Source organism: Sphaeramia orbicularis, chromosome 15 (genome assembly GCF_902148855.1).
Source record: "Sphaeramia orbicularis chromosome 15, fSphaOr1.1, whole genome shotgun sequence".
Lineage (NCBI taxonomy): Eukaryota > Metazoa > Chordata > Actinopteri > Kurtiformes > Apogonidae > Sphaeramia > Sphaeramia orbicularis.
Window position 1 is genome coordinate 32,446,287 of NC_043971.1, and position 12,535 is coordinate 32,458,821.

Below are 12,535 nucleotides of genomic sequence, written 5' to 3' on the forward strand. Positions count from 1 at the left end.
TTGATTTTTCACATCTCTAAATTCCTCAGAGATTCAGTGTTTAATGATAGAGAGATGGATAATAAATTTTAGGAAAAATGGGATAGGATTGGTCTCTACTAGAATGACAATCCATAAGAGGGAAGGGTTAGTGAATGGTCATCATCAAAACACCAAAACAAGGGAATATCATTTGGAAGACTGCTGTTCCATCCCTCCAGTAGTGTTCGGAGACTTGCAGAATCAATGCTGAAGACCAGTGAAGCAGTTTAGGCATTGATTGGTGCTGTTCTGGTTGCGTCAACACCTTACTAAGACACTTCATGTTGTTTTTTTCCTTTCATTTGTCATCTGTCTGCTTGAGATCCTCATATTTGAGTGAGTTATGACAGTATGAACACCTGTATGACATAAAGTATTTCAGGTGGATAGACGTCAAAATCTGGGGTTTGACTACATAATTTTTTTTTTTTACATGTTACAGCGTCATTGTGTTACATAAAGTGATTATCGAGCAAGAAATTCTTCCTGCACTGTGGCTGCAAGACATAACAGACTACACGTTGCTTCCTGACAATCATCACTTGCCATCTTTCACGACGTGAATGATGTCACTGGGAATGAGCTGGCAGCGATGACTCCCGGAAACAACAATGTAAGCTGTAATGGGATCCAAAGCATTGTATACGATGACACTGGCTGTCTAGTGCTGTGAAAAGTCTAAAAAAAGAACTCTTCTTGGGTCGCACAAAGTGGAAATTAAGGGTTGTCAGTCTTTCAAGGAGAACTCGACGTTTCGGTGTTTCCGCATGTTTACACTTGATGCATGGACAAGGACTCCATGGCCCGACTGGTCAAAGTCATGACGCTTTCTCGTTTTTCAGTCAGGATGACATGAGAAATCCCAAATGTGGTGCAATACACAAGGAAAAAACAACCTATTTTCACACACCTTCACTTTTGACATTCCCGACAGTGCTTTATAAAAAGGGACACAACTGGATGGATGTGTAAAATTACCCAGGCATGATAAATACTGCTTTCTTTGCACAAAACTATATAAAATAATTCACTTCTGTAGAACAGTGGTTCCCAATCTTTTTCTGTGGGGCCCCCCTGTGGAGGACAAAAAATCTCCAGGCCCCCCTCAACACTGAACCAGTGGTGCATTTATAACTTTTATCGATCGAAACATTAATATTGTAACAATACTTTTTGCTTTTCCTTGAATAATTTGTTGTGCAAAGTAAAACTAACTTAGATTTTTGCTTGAACAATACAAATAATCTAAACACTACTGCTCCCTGAGACAATATTTTTCCAAATAAAAATAGGAAATCCACAATTATCTTACTACTATAATAAAAAAGTTACTTTTTTCTAGAACAACAAACAAATTTTGGTAACAAAGATGAATGTTTTAACAATATCAGTGGCTGTGTTAAGCCAGTTGACATTTCACATCTCAGAACATTAAAGTGCAAACTGTACAAACTGTGCAAAAACAAAAACATTGCACATTTTTCTTTTCCAGTAAAATACTTGTCCATTCTCCAAACCTAAACTCTTTGTCTAGTCTAGTGACAGATCACCAAGAGAGTAGATTTGTTTGATGAACGTCCAGGGTGCTCCAACACTAAAACATTAGTTCCGTCTGCTACATGTTCTAACCTGAAGAAAAAAGGAGTGATCCCATGCCCCCCTGGCAAGCCTTCACACTCCCTCTGGGGGGACCTTCCCCACAGTTTGAGAAACACTGCTGCAGAATGATGTAAAAACAAAACAGAGTAAAGACATGCAGCTGTCTTATACTCCACCCCCTAAAACCACAAAGTTGGATTATTCAGTATAAAAACAAACTTGAGAAATTCAAGTAACAGATCATTTTTTTGTGTGTGCACCAGGAGGATCCAAATGAATGACACACACACAGCATCTGAAAACAGGTTTACATAATATGCCCCTCCCCCTGAAGGGGAGGCAAGGGGTATTGTTTTAGGTTAGGTTTGTTTTTTTGTTTGTTTGTTAACACTCTAGCAGCAAAAATTTTAGTTGAATTCATACCAAATTTGGTTTATATATTGCCAGTGACGAATAGATCTGAAGAATAGATCTCATTACATTTTGGGACCAGTAGGTCAAAGTTCAAATTTTTCATGAATTTTTTAAATCATTTTTCCCCCCAGTTACTTTTAATGGGCAAAATTTCAAATGTCTGAACCTGCAAAACTATTGGTTGAATTCATACCAAATTGGGTTTATAGATTGCCAGTGACCCAGAATAGATGTGGTTACATTTTGGGAAAAGTAGGTCAAAGTTCAAATTTTGTATGAATTTTTTACATCTTATTTTTCCCCTCCCATTTACTTATAACAGGCGAAATTTCAAATTTTTATATGTTTTAATGTTTCAATTTACTTCAAACTTGGCACATATATAGAGGCAATTGATATGTTGACATCAGCACATGCATGGACATAAGGACATCAGCTGGATCAATGCTAAAATAAGCTACAATACATGCGAGGGCGGGGTTTGTTGTGCCTGGCACCACTTGTTTATTTTATGACTTAACACAGATATGTTAAAATCAATACTGATTTCCTAATGACTTTGCTTTGTTACAATCAGAGGCACACTAATCAATAATTAACATCGAATAACATTGTGAATTGTGGATGACGTCATGCTACTGGTACAGATAAACACTTCTGCTCCATGAAAATGTGTTTCAGGTAGTTGTTATGGCTATGAAGAAAAATCCTGGTGAGTTTCTCCAGTGTTAGTACAGTTATTATTGGCCTTACAATAGTTTAATTAGAGAAACCTCAGCAGGAACAGCATCAGTGGCTCCAGAGCCACCAAAAAGAGATAGAAAAGATCTGTTTTTCCTTTGACCCATCCTTGTAGCAGTTTCTAAAAGAACACTGCCACACAATTCTCCACATAGTTCATCCACTGAGAATGAATAAGCAGAAAACAACACCATACACAATGATCATTTGCTCTGTGATGATCTGTTTGCCATAAAGAACAACCTGAGCGTCCAGACCAGGTCATACATGGCTTGTTAAATGGCCGTATTAAACTTTTTATATTACCATCTTGTCTATATGCATGGGTTTAAATACTCACACATTAAATCTCACAAGCTGCAAATGTAAAGAATCAACTCCCCCAGACAGCTGACAATAAATTCAGTGAACTAACATTTAATTTCCTGGGGAGTGATTCCAAATGTCTGCATTTGTGCTTTATAAGCCTGCACTGTCTGTTCTCGACTGAAATCTTAGCAATGTACTTTTCACAGCAATATTCAGTTCAATCAAGTCAGTTTGATTTTATTTACTGCCGAAAGAAAATCATGATGATCAGAAGCATTAACCCATAAGGAGCCACTGTGACATTTGTGGCAGTTCCCAAACGATTTTTTCCTCTATATTTAACCATCCTTAAGTGGTTTATCATCATTTATAGATACAGTCGGCAACGACTACCCCCCCCCCCCCCCCCCCCCCCCCCCCCCACACACACACACCCATCCGCTATACTGTAAAAACATGGAACTTAAACTTGTTTCGTTAACGCTAACAAGTTGTTTTTCTTCTTCAAAATCACTCAAAATAATAAATTAAATATAAGGTTAACAGTTGGTGACTGATTCAGAAGTTAGCAATAAGTAGATCAATCATCTAATTGGTGTTGTTGGTGAGGTATTTTTAACTTTGCACAGAAACAGACAAAAGAAATACATATTTTATTTTATGCTTGGAGTACATTTCAGAGCCAGAACTTTTTTTTTTTTTTTTTTTTTTTTACATATACCGTACCCATGTAAAAAAAAAAAAAAAAAAAACTTTTTTGTAACAAAAAGTAAAGAACTTTAATCAGTACTTCTACTTCTACCAGACTTTTGTACATCTGTACTTCTACTTAGGTACTAAATATATATTTTTGTACATATTTTTAGGAAATCTATAATTACAAATGTAGTACAAAGTTCACTAGAGTTCAAACAATTAATCTAACATTCCTGATACCCAAGACATAGTCTATGACTGTTTTGAAATGGTAAACACTACATTAAACTGACCTGAAATTAAGTTCTGATTGCAGACATACTGTTCAGTTGCTGGGTCTCATAATCTGCCAAACTCGTCCTCTCTTCTGATAGCTTGAGGCCATTTTGTCCTCCTTTGTGGTTCAGTTGTATTATTTAGTAAAATGTAAAACTTGAATTGGTGATTTTTTTTTTTGTTTATTTGTAGTGCAAACGGGCACACAGCAACTCTTTGGCATTATGGCTAATGGCAGAGACCGGTTTGTTTTCCCCCTCGGCTCTAACCAGATGTGATGTTTGTGGGCGTTCCCATTGTTGCTGACTTTATTGTTTGTGTAGGTTCTCATTTGCCCAGGTCATCGTTCTTCTTGGTAGTTCTTCTTGGTTCAACTACTAAATCAGTCTGGTTGAAATGACAACTACCAAGAATCACCATTTATTCTAATATTATCATCTGTATTTTGTGTTTTTTTCCCCAGTGAAAATCAGGTATTTTCCAACATTTAATTTACTAATCATGTAGATGGTCATAAAAGCTCAGAGAAAAGTTGATGAGTATTATATTAAAAATAAAGAACACTGAAGAAAAAGTGACTTTTTCAGCAAAATCTATCATTAACTGAACATAAACCATGTTGTGTCCATCCACTGTCATTGATCCATCTGCATGGGTTTTACTGGTGAATCAATGTCGTTGAACATGACTGTGTTTCCACATCCACTCTGAACCTCTGAACGTCCAAATGGGTCATATCTGATGACCATGAAAAGATGACAAATTGCATTTTGCACCAATTATTTACATGGATTAGTGGATCAACAGGGATTAAACAGTTTATATCAGTAGATGATTTTGGTAGATGGTGAATGTTTGGGTCTTTATGGGTTATGAGACTGTTTATAGTCAGTTTTCTGTTTAAGCGAAACTGCCACCTGTGCTTGTTTAACTTTAATAACTTTGATATGCAGAAGTTACAGGTAAAAGTTTGGATACCGATGCCACGACATTTCAGACGTCACCCTTAAAGGACCAAGTTTCATCGTTATTTGCCTATGCAAGCAACCTAAAGAGCAGAAAAGCATTTCCAAATGAGTTTTTTCTTCCAAAAGGCCGAGGGGGAGCAGTAGCCTGCGCAGTGATCTGCTGACTGCTGTCTTATTGATTTAATTGTCTGTTTTCCTCCCAGCCCTGCCTGTTCATAGGCCTATGACGAGCTCCTGGCTGTGGCCACTGCATGCATGCCGATCCATCCCGCTATGAACCACAGCACCCCTTCAGTCTCAACACCAGCTTAATCTCACTGTGCTTAATGAGTGGAACAACACGGACTTGACAAGTAGGGAAAATCCCTCCCATTCCCCCGCTTCTCCTCAATCCCTTCTACATACAGTTTATTGACCTGCCAAAGACTGTAAGGGGAGTGTCCAGATTAATGCAAAAAAAAAAAAAAAAAAACACCCTCACTGCTCAGCCATGACTGTCAGCTTAAACATTCAGTTGGATCCTTAAGGACCACTTGAGCCTTTTGGACTGCCACACAGATAGACACCTTAAAATAACCCAAATTCTACTGAAACAGGGGTAATGTGTATTTGGGTGCAAAAGTGGAAATGAAACAAAAGCTGTGAGCAGGATAACAGCAGATGTTACATAAAATATTGAAAAAGGCTGTCCAGGATTAGAAACAAACATTACTCTATTTCATTGTAATTCATTTCCTGGTTTTTCTTAGTTCTTCTAAGTCTCAAAGGTGAGAGAAGTGTGCTCTGTCAAATACTTCTCTCAGATCTACCCAGATCCCTAGGTGAAAAGAGAATGTTTACATTAGCATATGAAACAGCCACAGCAGTAAACATACAGTACATTTTTATCTTTTATCTAAATTATTCATGAGGTATTTTCCTACTGTATGCAGCAAACTCATGGGGATCAAAACAAGTAAGATCACTGGATATATCTGAAAACACAAATAAATGAAACCTTTCTCACTCTGAGAGGCTGCTGGAACACATCCTAACTGCACCTGCAGCAGAAGTTTGTGGTGAATAATAAGTTGATCTGTGGGACAATCTAACACTGAATATTTTGATGACCATCACATCATAGCATCACTCAGATGTTCTATTTCTATGGAACACTGAATACTGATCAAATCCAGTGTAATCTTATTTGTGAATTTTATACATGGAATCATGCACCCACCAAAATCCTCCACCCCCACTCTTCAGATACATAAACACACATGACCTGCACGGCTTCTTGAACACATATGGTCATTTTCCAAACTGCCATAATGTCAAATGATATTGTCAGTGTTAAGGAGATAACAGGTTTTAATATATTGCATTCTGCCCCATTTTTGAAGCCTTTTACCAATCCGCCACTCCAGTTTTATCCCCACAAATAGCATTAAAAACACTACACTATTAATCACTATTAATGGCTGTGGAAAATTGGCTTAAGTATCTGTAAAAACTCCCACAGAGAAGCCAACACTAATGCTGTTGAACTCATTTCCATTATACAGTGCAGGCACGTAAACACAAAACAAATAATCAGTGTAATATAGAATTGTTACATAAACTAATAATTTTCCTTGTTTGCTGCAGATGATTACTGGGTAGTTACATTAAATGCGTTCATAAAAACAGTGACAAATTTTTCAGTAGTGTTTTTTTTTTTGTGTGTGTGTTTAACTTTCAATCTGAACTTATCCTGTCTGTGTTTCTGATTGCTTGTTCCTTACACCTTTTCTCTCTAGAAATAACAGTTCCCTTCTTGTGTCTTCTTCTGTCCCCTCTAGTTCAGAGAATTTGCAGTGTAATAGGCCGTCTTTAAATATATTTGCATATTCACTGTGTACACAGCCCTCCCAGGACCACATTCAAACACAGTGAATCTGACATTTGGGACTGCAACTTGTTGGAGGACAGCTTTACAGAAGATTGTCATGCTGTGTTTTTGTGCTTTCTCAAAAAGGACCAATAGTGAAGATTTACTGGAACAGTTGAGATCCAATATGATGCTGAGTCATAAGAGCTTATTTGGGTTTGCTGATGCTGCTGATGGTGTCTGGATGTCTGGATGCTGCTCAACATCACTTTGCCTATATATAAATATTCATTTTGCTCTACATAATATCAGTTGTCTATGTAAATTGTTTTCTATGCAAATTTTTTATCCAGATTTGTGTATGGAGGACACCAAAGGAACTGTCTGAAAGACCCTCAGCTATACTTCCATTTGTGTGTGTGTGTGTGTGTGTGTGTGTCTGGGGTCATTCACGAGTAATCCATTGTGATATTGGGATATACAAATGAAACTGAATTTAAACAAAAGTTTATTGTTTAAGTTTATTTGCAGGTGAATTTTTAAAGTAAACATTTTCCAGTAACATTAAACTAAAAGGTTCAGCGTATGATTTAATGACACCTAGTGGTGAAGTTGTAAAATTACAGCTAACTGTACACTCCTTGCCTCACCCCTCCTCCCCATGTTTGTTTTGCTTGGGCTTTTTGGAATGGAAAAAATGAGAGGAAAATGAAGAAGAGTTACAGAAATGCTGATAAGCTCTGTGGAGGTACACCATTCCTTCTGTAGCTAAAGTGGGTCATTCTGAGCTAATAAAGATGTACTTCTTATTATCAGATGACTATATAACATAATAATGACTATTTTATTCAATTTCTGCAATTAGATTCTCTTAACTTCCCCCAAAATCTAAGACACTGAACCTTTAACAGATTCCATTTGGATGTCCGGCCCCTCCCTCTCTGGCCCCTCCTCTTCACTCTTTTTCCATCTCTCACTCTGCTTCAGTCTCCCTCTTTACCTACTCTCTCCACCTCTTAGCCACTCCCCTTTACCTGTACCCCCACCTGCACCTTATCAGACCCAATATATAAGACAGCCCCCCACTCCTCACCTTTGCCAGATTGTTTTATGTTGCTGTATCTGACTCTTCTGCCTGATAATCTTCTGTGTGACCCTTGGTTACGACCCAGCCTGTTTTGGGCCTTCTGCCTGTCGTCTACCCTGTCGGAACCTTCAGCTCTGTCCCCGACCTGCCTTCTGCCTGCCCCTGCTCTGCTGAGTCTACCTATTCTCTGCCTTCTTATAGTTTTGACCTGTCTTCCAGTTGGGCCCTTACCCGGGTCAACTGCTTGGCTGCACTGTCTCCTTGGTGACAAACGTCCATCTGCCTCAGTAAACCTAGACCTGCTTTGTCTTTCCATCTCTTTACCTCAACCAAAGACTTCCTCATCTTCAATTAAAGTCTAACAAACACAACAACACAATAAAGCTTATTAAAAATCTTTGTTCATTTGAGTCCATAAAGTCCATTGTAATCACAATAAAAACATCAATTCCCATTTCTTTCATTCAACTGTCTCGACTCTTTGATTTTTTTTACTAGTTTCCATTGTTGTAAACAAAATGTTCCAGAACATGGTTTATGTTTTATGAGCGGCAACTGGGTTTTTAGTTTCTGTTCGATTGGCCTTCTAGAATATAAATAAATAACAGGAAGTAATATTCTTAACAATAATCAGAGTGTGACACACAATTTCCAAGCACTGTGCTCTAATCAAAATACTGGCCAAAAAAAGTGAAAAACAAAGAACTGCTTAGTGTTGCGACTTAAGCACACAGACTCCATCCTTTTTCAGTGAGAGTATATTCTTCAGTCTCACAGCAGCCATTTAAATATTTGCATATTATGCATATAAAGGTTTTGATATTGTCAATTTATTTTTAAGTCTCTGCAGTAGTGCTGACAACCCGGCTGTCCATACAGCCTGGAGAGTAACAGTTATGTTCTCTGGGGGCAACTGTACCTCCTCTTCCATCATTAAATACATAATGGCCCAGATTTTGTTTGCTCCCAAGTCTGTGTCAACACCAACTGCAGGCTCTGGTTGACAGCACACTTCAAAGTGAGAAATGATCTCTGAGCCCCAGTGATGCTGGAAGTGCTAGGTTTCCATTTCCTTTTGCACGCATTACTTCCAACTAGAAGATGTTTGTTTCCGTGGCAGCTCACATTGTTGTGACTAATCAGATATTTTCAGATGTGCATTAGTTTTGCAGTGGTATTATCTTATCACAAGACATTTGGCTCTCAAAATAGCACAGAAGAACAGAACATATTATATGGAATTAGTAAAAAGATATGCAGTGTGCGCTCTTCAGAAAAAGATGAGCTTCGAACAATATTAAATGGAGAATATGGAGAAAATCATAATCATACATCTGTATTTAAGACTTTGTTATATATTTGGTAATGTAAGAAGCCCAGAACACCACCCTCTGTGGGACATCACTTGTGACTCACGAAAAAATGGCTTTGAAGTCTTCTCATGCATGAAGATGTCATCTCAACTCATCCAAATTAAATCACTGTTACTCAGCTTTTCCATTTCAGCTCATATGCTATCTCAGTGGTAACTAACCCTGTTGGCCACTTAGTGAAGCAGACACGCAGACTATGCTGTGTGCTGCTGATATTAAGGGATTAACCCTTGACACAGCATCTTTTAGTAATATGACTGATGATACTATAACTAAGGAATGCAATAGTTTCAGATTTTTCTCAGTATTACACTCTTTAACCTCAAAAGTCACATCAGCATGGGTCATTGAATTTATTACATAACTCAAGCTTAGGTAGGTATATAGTTGGCACAACTTATAACATTGTTAAATGATACGTTTCATTCTGTAGACAAATGGCCTTCAATTATTTTTAATTAAATTGCTTTGGAGTACTTTTCTTTTTTTTTTTTACTTTTACAGTGTGGACCTACAGGCTCCTGGATCACATTACTCCAACTAGCTGTCCTTAACAAAATTAAAGAATTAATACATCATTTGGAAGCACATTTAAAGGTCTTCCTTAAAATAAGCATTAATACCATTCTGAATCTCATATATTTTTTGTTTTTTGGCAGATAAAAATACTTTGACATTGCTAGCTAAGAATGAAACATATGAAGCATCAAGACAATACAATTCACCTGACTTGCGATGTACAGGGGTTGGACAAAATAACGGAAACACCTTAAAAAATCAACAAAATATAATTTAATATGGTGTAGGTCCGCCTTTTGCGGCAATTACAGCCTCAATTCTCCGAGGTATTGATTCATACAACTTGTGAATTGTTTCCAAAGGAATTTTAAGCCATTCTTCAGTTAGAATACCCTCCAACTCTTTTAGAGACGATGGCGGAGGAAATCGACGTCTTACTTGAATCTCTAAAACTGACCATAAATGCTCAATAATGTTGAGGTCTGGGGACCGTGCCGGCCATACGAGATGCTCAACTTCATTAGAATGTTCCTCATGCCATTCTTTAACAATTCTAGCTGTATGGATTGGGGCATTATCATCTTGAGGTGAAGGTGTTTCCATTATTTTGTCCAACCCCTGTATGATTCAGCACAATTTGATTCAACACATTCAATGTGATATGATGCCAGATAAAATAATAAGATGCTGATTTTATGTTAGGTTCTTCTTCGCCAGACAGCAAACCATAACTAAGCTAAAAAGAGACATTTTTTCTGCACATACTTGTTTCTGTAGTTGTGCAGGTGAGTAAGCATCTCATTTATGCCGTTTCCTTTGGACTTCTAAAAAACAATTGGTTGTTTCACTTGCCTTCTCACAAGTAAAAAATGAAAAAAAATCTCAGACCAAAGATAAAATAAAACCAGGCCTCGACCTTGCCTGAAAGCATTCTCCATTCTCTGTCTCCACGTAAACTATTAAAATACGATTCAGCCTCGGTAGCTGCCTAAAGCTTTGTTTATGTTCACTGGAGACTTTGAGAGAATTGTCCACTGACAGTAGTGGAGATCGGAGATGCTCTTGAGAAAACATTTCAGAGAGTGGGAATCAATCTATCAGTAGAAGTTAAAATCTTTGTCACAAGTAATGGGTCATCCGGTCTGTATCTGTGCTAAACAATTTGTGCAATTTTGTCTTAGAATAACTTACAATTCAGATCTGACGTTAAACTCTGCATACGGTCTTTCTTCATCAACAGGCTGCCGTGTTTCCTGTGTATAAAATAATAAATGGTGGTTTCATCCGATTTATAGACTTAAAATTTATCTCACAATTTGATATATCCACCTGTCTTACATTGCGTCTTGCTGGCAACCTGACAGCTAGACTACAGATGACAGACACCACAGATATCCTGGCAGTTGGAGCTAGCTAACATTGTTAACATCTGCTGACATTATTTTCCATAGAGGGAAGAATGGTGACATCATCAATTTATTACCTGTAACTGATGTTTTGGGTGATGAAAAACCTTCTGATGTCCCTTCTCTCTCACTCATTATTTTTTTGGTGGCATGCCGAGTACAGAGAGTACTGAATGTTAGGAAAAATAGAAGAAAATAGTTATCACTGTATCTCCAGTTTCAGAGGTCTAATTTACTTTAGCATTACAAAAATAAGAGAGTACAAACCTGAAATACTGGCACCAAGATACAATGATTTCAGTATGGGAAGTATCTTAACGTGCAATACCTCTAACAACCACTAGATGCTGCCCCAAAAAGCCACTTTTACACAGAGATCCCGGAAAAAAGGTGAAATGGTGATCCCACCTTTTTTTCCACCGTTGACTGATTTCCACAGCCAAGCCAAAGTAGTAACAGAGGTGAGACAGGCTGGACTTTTACACAGTGGACCTGCATTCCGGAATCAAAGGGGCAATGACGCAGCGCAGCATATAGCGTGATCGGAAATATCTCGAGCATAGCGGTGTTGCTAACCTCTCCAGAGTCTTTCACCGTTCCAGAAATGTTAACATGGATAGAGTCCTCCGCCCGAAGTGACAGCAGCTTGTGGATCTCGGCGTCTCTCCAGTTTGACATCTTTCTGGTCGCGTTGATGTTTGTTTACTGTACACGGCCCATGCTCATTTTTAAATCCCCCCAGTGCAAGGGTCGCACACGCAATATGTCATCAAAACATCACACTTTGGTTGCGGAAAGAGAGGGGTTCCTTTTACATAGCATTCCGGAATCACGATTCCACCTTTATCCTGGCTCTGTTATTATGTCCAGAGGCATTACAAAGCCTCGATAAAGGTGGGACCAAATGATCCCACCATTTTGTTTACACAGACATTATTCAGAATAAAGGCAAAATATCCCCGTAACAGAGGTGCTGTGTAAAAGGGGCTATAGACTTACGGTACATTGAATGTCTCTCCAAAAATACTAAGCTAATCATTTTCCCCCTGGAGTCACTCTGGTGTTGTTTGTTTTATTTATACACTGTAGGTGTTCTGGTGGTACATCTTTAAATCACTGCTCCATTAATAACACTTTAAGGCTGATGAGCTTGAACACTATTCCTCCTGACAGACTGCTCAGCTGTTCATTCATTTTCCATGGTAACCTATCCCAGCTTCCATCAGGCGACACCCTAAACATGTTGCCAGTTCATCACAGGGCTGACATATACAGAA